This window comes from Varanus komodoensis, unplaced genomic scaffold, assembly GCF_004798865.1.
Source record: "Varanus komodoensis strain SLA01 unplaced genomic scaffold, ASM479886v1 scaffold15, whole genome shotgun sequence".
Lineage (NCBI taxonomy): Eukaryota > Metazoa > Chordata > Lepidosauria > Squamata > Varanidae > Varanus > Varanus komodoensis.
Genome location: NW_025335440.1, coordinates 9,602,780 through 9,612,541, shown reverse-complemented (window position 1 = coordinate 9,612,541; position 9,762 = coordinate 9,602,780). Strand labels below are relative to the sequence as shown.

The following is a 9,762-nucleotide window of genomic DNA, read 5'->3' as shown; positions in this document are numbered from 1 at the left end:
AAGAGGCAATGCGGGGTTTCTGAATGAGGGTAAAACATGCGAGAACTGGGAACCCACCAAGAGGTCGGCAGTGAGAAGGAAAGGGATGGTCCAGGAGAATGGACGAGGCCCTCTGGGGATCGCGGGGCCCCGGGATCCAGCCTGCGGCTCCCAGATTCAACACCCCTGCTCTAGTCAGCAGAACTTGTGGAGGTGGGACAGCAGTTTTAGTCTAACACTTCTGGAGGACATGAGGTTTGAGAAGGCTGGTGTACTCTGACCTTACATGAATATGTTTTTAACTGTTAGAAGCAACTGTTTGGAATTTTCCCCACACACCCTGCCCCAAGAGCGACAACAAATTTCCCTCTCACACACACGCTTCCTAAACTGCTCTCCTAAACTGCCAGTGACATTTAATGCAATCTGCAGCTTGGACCCCAGAAGAGGCTTTCCCTCTTGCGTGCAAGGAAGGCAGAATGCCTCTTCTTAGTTGTACAGCAAAGGCAGCCTTGTTGGCCATGAGAAAAACTCCACAGTCCATGGTGTAATGCCAATCTCAGGCCAATGCAAAGATCACCAAAGAAATGTGCATGCTTTTGAGAGTCCTGCCAGGTTGGAATCGGTGCAGCGTAGGCCCACAAGGATGGTGGCTGGATTGCAGGGAAAGCCGTACGAGGCGAGACTGAGGGAACTGGGTCTCTTCAGCCTGGAGAAGAGGAGACTCCGAGGGGATCTGTTGGAGACAGACAGGAACTTGAGGGGGTGTCACATGGAGGTGGGTGGAGACCTGTTTTTCCCTGCGGAGGAGGGCAGGATGTGTTCCGGTAAAGCAAAGCTCAGGGAAGCAAGTTTCAATTTGGATGCCAGGAAGTACTTCCTGACAGTTAGGTCCCCTAGAGTATGGAATGGGCTTCCACAAGAGGAGGTTGAGGCCCCATTGGTGAGGGTGTTCAAGGATAGGCTGGACATGCACATGGTAGGCATGTTATGAACGGAGCCAGCTGGAATCGGGGGTCAGACTAGATGGCCCGGGAGACCCCTTCTGACTCGCTCTGTTTCTCTGTTTCTATGTATTGCTCCATCAGGCAAGAGGCTGCAAAGAACAGGTTGGCTGGATTTGTTAAGTTCTTATATAATAAACACTTTGTCATAACCATCTGCTCATGTTTTTAAAAATCTACATAGCAAATCTAAGTCCTTGTGCCATTAATGTGTTTAAAAAACTACAACACCGCATGATTAATCAAAGATACTATTTGAATTGATCCAAAGAGTTTTGAGCAGTGGATCCACCAATGGTGCAATCCCTCTGTGTCTACTTAGCAGTAAGTACTATTGTGCTCCTTGTGGTTTACTCTCAGGTAAGCAGTTTAGGGTTGCAGCATCAATGTGGCAATTGGACAGACAAAGAGAATGTGTGAAGGATTGAGGTGCAATTCATGATTCTTCCTTTGGGGTTTGACCTCCACCCACTGTCTCTGCCACTTGATTAAGAGGAGGCATCTGGACTCCATGCACCAAAAGAATAAAAATAAACTGTGTGCTTTTGGTCTAAAAACCAGGAGAAAGTCCACCCAGAAGTTTAAACTGACAAAGCGATGGAAAATATATGCATGTTGTTTAACCGTTCTGTTCCTGAGTATGAAAAGGGCCGGCAAAATTGCAGGGAACAGCAAAAATTTGGGAAACGGCCATGCTTCCAACACTGAAGTCTTGGTACGTGGAACCGAGGCACGGAGCCAACTGAAGTGCGCTTAAGATGAAGTCAGAAGATCAGATTTGTATGCAATATGGCATGATTTTATTGTATATTCAAATGAGGAACATATGCTGAAAAAAATGCTCAAAAGGTACTGTAAAGACCCAGGGCTGAGGCTTGCAGGGAAAAAGAGAAAAACAGAAGCCTTCCTTATTCACATGCGAACTTGTATTGCTCTGAAGTCTCTCTGTGTGTCTTGAAAAGGGCCTGTCTCCTAAGGATAGCCCTGTGTGGATTATAATGCTAGGGGAAGGTGAAGAAAGAAGGCAGAAAAAGACGGCAATGACCACCTATAAGAGGGATCAATTCCATCAGGCTTGAGTTGACAGGCGCTGAGCAGGGCTGTCCAGGACAAGACCTTATGGAGGGCTTTCCTTCTTAGGGTGGCCATAAGTCATGGGCAGCTTGACTGCACATCACAACAACAGACAGAAATGGGATAGAGGGCATTTAAGATGCAGCAGGGGCAGGGGCTGCAGGAGGGGAAGTCCGGCCGGCTCATCCAATTTTTCGGCAAGTACCCAAGGACAGCAAGGCCGTAGGGCAGAGGCCCGTCCCATAGATCTGGGACACCACATGAAGAAATCCACAATCCAGCCCTGGTAGGTTATTGTGTAACACCTTTGAATGAACACAGAAGCATTTGTCAAAGCCTTTCCTCAAATTACGGGAAAAACTGACATGCAATCTATTTATAAAGAGCCATAAAGAAATTCTTTCCATCAGCATGAGGATACCACCTGCATTTTCTCTGTAAAATACAGTGTGTGTCAGCACGGAGCGAGCATGAAATTTATGCTCAATTAATAATGAGATCCACATTTGATGCACTTTTGTTTGGCTGGGTGTGTTTATTTTTATAAAATTGTAAGAAAAGAAAGAAAAGTTAAGACAAAGGAACAGTAGTCTGCAGCTTGGAAGGAATGCACAGTTCTGTTTTCTTATTTCTGGCCTCTCCCCTTTCCCTGATTATTCTGCTTCCGCAATGAAAATACGAGAAGTTTCACTTTCATCTTCCCATGGCTCGAGGCACTCGCATTGTAACATTTCCGCTAACCGTGATGCCTGGAAATGTCTGTTTAAAGAACTTTTGACAACATGCTCAGAACATGCGTCAGCACTCTGCCCTGTGCCGGTGGCTGCTTGGAGATCTGCGGCGACCGAAAGGTCACCCGGCAGCCGCATCACACGAAGCTTTTGCGTTCTCCAGAGTTCTTCACTGGGCTGGATGGCACCACAGCACAGGGCAGGCAGGGGCGGGGGGCAGAAGGACCAAGAGGCCACCTTTGCCGGTGGAAATCTGGGCTGCGAGGCGGGGGCGATGTCCATGCAAAGCACACGTCTGCACGTGTCTATCAATAGCTGTGAGCTACCATGAGTGCTGGCATGGAACCGGGGCTCACAGGGACGGAGCTCCGGGAGTCTGCAATTGGCAAAGATGCCGATTTCAGGATTCCCTGCTTCGTCTCCGCTCGGCTGCAGTTCTCACAACAGCCGGGGAAAGTGATGTTTGCCAAGAACTGTGAATCGGTCCCTGGTGGGCTGGTCTGGAATGGGCAGTTAAGACCCATTGGCTTTATGAAAGACCCGCTCTCCCCTCCCCAGGCTGACGAAAATGACCAGACCTGACCTACTGCTGCAGAGCACTGTTTTTGGTGTCCCCCTGGGAATATGGCTTCAGGGCTGACGTAATGAGCAACTGCACCTCAACAACGACTGCAACATTACTGGCCCTGATTCTAAATAGAGCCTCCAGCCATAGGCACAGTCTACCTCTGAACAAGCGACCCTGGGGACAAGCTTCCCCAGAGGCACCTGGCTCTCTGGTGTTGGAGGCAGAATGCCAGGCAGCAGGGACCTTTGGTCTGAATGGTCCAGGTATCTCCTCTGCTCTTAACACCATTCTGGGTATTGAAAGACCAATTCCCTTGCAGGCTGCAGTAAACACTGGAGAGCTATGCAAGAAATCTGGCTGACGCGTGCAAATTAAACCTTCCTGTGGGTTTTGCGTTGCCTGTGAACACAGGTCTCCTAGTGGCGGAGTCCTGGAGATTCCCTGCTCATACCAAAGATCACAGGGTTGCCTTCACCCATGACCCGCCACAACGGACAGCGCATTATAACACATGGCACTGAAAACCAATCTATGTTGGAAATGGGATTGGTCCTGCCTGTGTCGTGAACTAACTGTGAATGCGGAAAGTTTTCTTGCAAATGGGCGAAGGCCTTGGCTGCTGGTGGGCTGCTTAATTCTCGGAAGCAAAATGCTCCTTGGCTTAGGGGAGGGACCGCCATAAAGGCCCATCCAAAGTCAGCAGGAGACTTGGTTGCACCCGTGGGAGAATCCCTCCTAAGTTCAGTGCAGGAGTCTGACCCAGACTGAAACTTTGGTTGAAGTCACCAGAACAGATGCTCTAAAAAGTAAGCGCTGGACCCGGTGAAAAGAAGACGCCCTGGTTGTGCATGGCCCACAGCTCTCTCCTCGAACACCTTGGTGCACCTCCCAGCGCTGCTCCCTGAGGCATCTGTTTCATTCCACCTACTGCCAGGGCAGGTCCAGAAGCTGGACTGGCTCAGGGACCGCAAAGACGCCCACAAGCCCTCTTTCACTGTAGGCCCCAGCAACTCCCACAGTGCTCCCATATTGGCTGCCTTCTGATGCATCGGGCTACAACTCCCATAATGCTATGCTGACTGTGGGATTCTGGGAGTTGTAGTCCAACACAGTACCAGGTGAGGGAAGGGTGTACTAGAATTTACTGGCATCCACCGACTGTAAACATGGATGTTATATTGCGCTATAACAGTTGAGTGGGTTCAGCATGGGTTGAGTGTGGGTTGTTGCCGCTGAAATGTCTGGACTCAGGCGTGCTAATAAGCTGTGGCTTGTGAACCACGCAAAATCCATGAAGAGAGTTCATGGTTTGTTGCTTGGTTCTGTTCACCGTGGCTGGTTGTTATCCTGAGCATGGGTTATCCTGTCACTACCTGGATGTGCGAAGCCGTAGCCACTCTCCAAAAACGTTTCTCTCCAAAACAAGTGCCCTTGATTCCCCGCATTGCGTTCACCGCATTGCGTATCAACCAAGCAGAGATGGCTGTTCCAGAGTCGTCTCTCGGGCTGCACTAATAGATTCCAGCTCCTCACTGTTCTCCTGGCTTCTCAGACTCCCCCACGACCCCCAAAATGAGTTTTAAAGCCAACTGCCTGTGCCCTTCCCCTCACCCCAACATAGTTTTAAATCAACACAATATGGGCTCAGGCCACTAAGTGTTTGATTCGGTTCCAACCTCAAGTGTTATTTAAATAGAGGAAGGGAGCGGGGAGAGAGAGACAAAGAGGAGGTGAAAGAAAGGCAAAGGAAAATAACATGGATAGTTTAGGTCAGCCGGCCTGTGCAGAAAGATTTAATGCTGGTGGAACGCTCAGCATTTTCAGAAGCATTTCGATTTGGAAATGGTAGGAGCCGGAGACCCCGTGCTTGTCAAATCCCTGACCATTATTAGAAGCTGGAATAGTCCTCCGGGGCCTTCTCCTTCCTTCCTTCCTTCCTGCTTCCATATGCATCCACCAATATGCTGATAGGAAAACATCATGTCCCTCCGGAGTCTCCCCCAGAGTCCACAGTGAAAGGTTTCCGGTGCTTCCAGAGAGCGGTGCGCTCAGAGCAGCATTTGCCTCTTCTTTGCAGCTTCCTTCTGGGTCCCGCCTTGCTAGAGTTTCCAGAATTTTCCAGAGGGGATAAGCAGGATACCCAGCCGGGCTGGAGCCCCAGATCTTCCACCCCAAATCCCGCATTCCTGCGGGGGCCGCTTACTCTCTGCGCTGCCTCCACGGGCGGGCGCTTGCTGGGACAAAGGTGTGGCGTCCAAGAGCCCTGTCCGCTCTGATCCCGCAGGTGAACTGGCTTTTGTCCCACCTGCACTTCACCTCCTGCTGCCCCCCCCCCCTTGAATCTTGCAGCCTGGGGGATTTCTTGAAAGCAAATGCTCTCTTCTTTCTCAGCCACTAGTCCCTTTTTGCAAATGGGGGTCTCCTTAGGAGGCAGGGGTCAGTTACAGGTGAGCTTTTGAGCTTATGCAAAACAGCTTTTGGGCCGGGCCAGTCTGGTCCCGCAGGCTTGACCCTCGATCTTTTCAGCACCTAGCACTGGCCTTGCACGTAGCACGGACAGCAGAGTCTTGCGGCACCTCGGAAGTAAATGCATTTCTCCTCTTGGTGTCACGAAGGGAAATCTGTTGTATGCGACAGTCCACTTCACCAGATGCCCGGAGCGTGAGCAAACGTTTGAGGTTTATATACAGGACACACGGGACGGAAGGAGTATAAACCATGATATCAGAAAGTCGGATACAGGATCCACCCTCTGGAAGAGGAAGAGTTCAGCCAAGGAAGGCGCTTCCACTCTGTTCTCAGATATCCCCCTTCCTCCGCAGCTCCCCTCAGCCCGTCCCGAAAATCCTGCACATTTTCGGGGGGCTGGAAGGAAAGGGTAGAAAGGGTTAGGGGTGGACCCCAGAAAAAATAGCCACCTGAGTATACACTGAACTGCAATATTATTATTAATAATAATTTACTTCATTTCTATACTGCCCCATTGCTGAAGCTCTGTAGGTGCTTTACAACAGTCCATAAAACAATGCAATATAATACAATACCATAGCATCTTATAAAAGAAGCATTAAAAATCAAAGCAGCTAAAACATGCAGTAAAGAATGGCCCAGTGAAAGAAAACCACTTGGGATGGGTCATCCACTCAAGTCCCCATTAAAAACCAGTTTGGTGGAAGGGGGGAAGTGTCTTCTACCCAACCTCTGCTGGGAACTGCCCTGAAAACATGCCCGTCCTTTAAAAAGGCCTTCCCATTGCTCACTGCCCTCCCATCCCAAAGTTAAACAATAACTCGGATTGATTGGATGGGATTCCTGAGGATGCAAAAATGCATTTAAGGCAGAAGAAGGCTTGAAAACATGCAGGTTTCCATGACTTGAAAACAGCCTGACACAGCAGCATTCAATTTATCCCTTGAATTCCTCCTTGAATTATGCAGCCATAGTTACACTCATATAGTGTCCTGATTCTCATTAATCAATTAATTACTAAAACACCCCATAGCCAAAGCTTTCCAGGCAGTTACAACTATCCATACAAGGTAAACCAAGAGAATGAAATATAATAAGAAGATACCATAAAATCAAAGAAACATTAAAAATTTAAATAGCTAAAACAGAGTGAAGAATGACCGTGTTTAAACACACACACACACACACCCCTCTGGGATGGGTAATCCCCCTCAAGCCACTGGGTAGTCAAGTACCCCTTTAAAAGTCTTGGTATGAAGGGCTGTCTTAACCAGGTGCCAAAAGGATGACAGGGCTGGTGCCTGGCAGGCTGCAGGGGGGAGGTCATTCCCTAGGTGGGGGCCACCACAGAGAAAGCCCTTCTCTTGTTGCCACCTGCTGAGCCTCCTTAGAGGTGGAAGAAGACCCAAGGGTTGAATGCAGTGCCTGAGTAGCATGCGGCCGGGAGGGTGCTGCAACTAGTATTGTGACTCCAAATCGTAACGCTTTATAGGTTAAAAGCAGCACCTTGACCTGGGCCTGGAAGCATCCAGGCAGCCGGTCCACGCAGGCCAGAGCTGGTTCTGTGCGCTGAGACCTACGGGTCCCAGTTATCATTCTGGCTTGCGTAAGATGAGAAGCCTCTCCAGCGTGCTTGACTTTGCAATATTGTTGGCTGTTATGTGGCACCAAGTCATCTCTGATTTATGGTGGCCCCATAAAAGAAAGCCCTCCAAAACGCCTATCCATGACAGCCCCGCTCAGCTCTTCTAAATCCAAGCCTGTGCCTTCCTTTATGTCCACTCATCTCATAGTTGGTTTTCTTTTTCTTCTTCAACTTTCCCTAGCGTGATTAATTTCTCCAGCAACGATGCTCTAATTTCTCTTTTTTCATTCTTTCCTATTGTAAATAATAATAATCTTTTCTCCTCTTGCAAGGAACCCAAGTCCTAAGCCCAACCACTGCAACGCATTGACCCTTTGTGTGAATATCCTGTTACTGTGAGAAAACATTGGTAAACCCATGACTAATACAATTAAGATCCTAAAAGTGTGAGAAGCCCCCAAGGAGCTGAGAAAGTCACAGGCCTGCTCTGTGTGGGTACCAGGGAGGGGAGCTTTGGCAGAACCAGGTGGGTCAGGTCAGGGGCGGGGCTTCGAGGGATATGACTTGCGGGGGCGGAGCCAAGATAGAATCTGTGTGTCAGGCTGGAGCCAAGGCAGAACCAGGTGGGTCAGGGCAGGGCTTGGAGGAATATGGCCAATCAGGGCAGAACTAGGATGGAATCTGCAGTCTTGGCTGTTCAGGTTGCAGTGCCAGTGAATGACTCCACGTTGGCTCACCAGCTGGACCGCGAGTGACTTGCTGGCGGAAGCGCAGCTCACCAAGGGCTGCCCCCAAGACCACCCAGGGGATTCTGTGGGTCGAAGCCAGCAGCTCCCACACCCAGATCCCGGGCATAAGCCAAGGCTACGAGAGGCTGGCAGGCAGCATCCTCGCCACTGTGGCAGGGGAAGAATAATGCTGACAAAGCCCCCGGGGCATCTGCTTTGACACAGGTTAGCCCGCTGTAGTGTAAATATAGGGTTTTGTGTATGAGTTGGCAGCAGTTCAAAGAGCAGATGGTCAAAACACAAAATGCTCGCAAGGAGCTGGCAAGTCAGTACTGTGCACATTCTCTGCAATGGAGCAAAGTTTCTTAGGAGACAGAAGGACTAGGAACTCTGTCTGTCTGTCTGTCTTTTTGAAGTTGAGACTTAACAGAGATCAAGATTTACTGCTCTTCTTCTGCACCCTCATACTTTATAGGGTGGCCAGGTGTTCTCTTTTTCAGATGACAGTCCTCTTTTTAAAGGGCTGACAAAAGTCTGCCCCCATCTACCCTTTCCTGGCAGGGAAGACACCAAATCTGCCCTCTGCTCTAGAGCTAATCTCCAGCTGAAGGGCATTCAAGCCAAGCCCATTTTAAAGAACCACCAGAAGAAAGGGCTACACCTGGAGCTTACCCACCTGCAGCAGCTGCTCTGCAAGCTGAGCTCAGCAGTGTCCCCATCAGCCTCCCACACTATGGGGAGATACACCGTATGCCCAGCCCACCTCACGTATAAGAACCACATCTCGATAATTATTACCAGTGAAACAAAGGCAGTGCAGGAGGGTGGCGAGAGGGTGGGACTGGGGGCCCAGGGGACTGGGGTCTTCGTCCTCACCTGGGGCGTGACGTTCGCTGGGTGGTCTGCGTCTGTCAGGCTACGGAGCACTCCGCAAACCCACTGCGGATCACGGGCGGTCGCTTGCCTTGTGAACTTGGGAAGAGGCGGTGTGTCTCCTCTCTCTGACGGGAAAAGGACACCAATGAATAAACCGGGGAAATGCAGAGCACACGCTGTCTCTGGGATCGCAGTGTCGCCAAGCAGTGTGCCGAGTGCTGAGCCCCCGAGGACCCCCCCCCCGCCCGCCCAGCAGCGGCACAAAGACCGGAGGGCTGCGTGTGTGCCTTCCGAAGCTTTCCAAGAACACTCCGTTCTGGCTCACGCGGCCCTTAGAACATTCCAGATGCCCACTGAAGTCACCAAAGCAGCAGCACCATGGAAGTCACACTCCTTCCTCCGCGCTTTTAACTCTTAGGCTGGCAGGAAGAAATGCAACCTGTGAAGCTTGCCCATAGCTGTGCTGGGAGAGGATGCCCCTGGTGAATTTCTGCCTGCCCGGTGTGCTGGCTGCAACCTGACTGGCATTCCCGTTCTTTGCTGGGAAGAGCAGCACTGCCTGAATGTCTGCCCCTTGTGAACGGCTGCCTGCATTAAAGGCAGCCAGCGAGCTGCATCAGGGCTGGGAGCAGCCATGGCTCTCCCAGACCACATCACGGCCTCCTAGGTGCGGGGACGCCCTCCAACGCTGGTCCAGCTGGAGAAGAGAAACTGGAGCCGAAGTGGGCATTGCGGGTGTCCTGGACTT

The 9,762-nt window shown here is 50.5% G+C and overlaps 1 long non-coding RNA gene across 1 annotated transcript; it reads right to left on the bottom strand.

Moving 5' to 3' along the window:
- Positions 1-1,760: 1,760 nt before the first annotated feature.
- On the bottom strand, positions 1,761-9,219 carry LOC123020942. Its single transcript, XR_006414225.1, has 2 exons — positions 9,015-9,219; positions 1,761-6,221 (listed from the first exon to the last, which is right to left on the bottom strand). It is a non-coding gene; the product is annotated as an uncharacterized LOC123020942 (long non-coding RNA).
- Between the last annotated feature and the right edge of the window lie 543 nt (positions 9,220-9,762).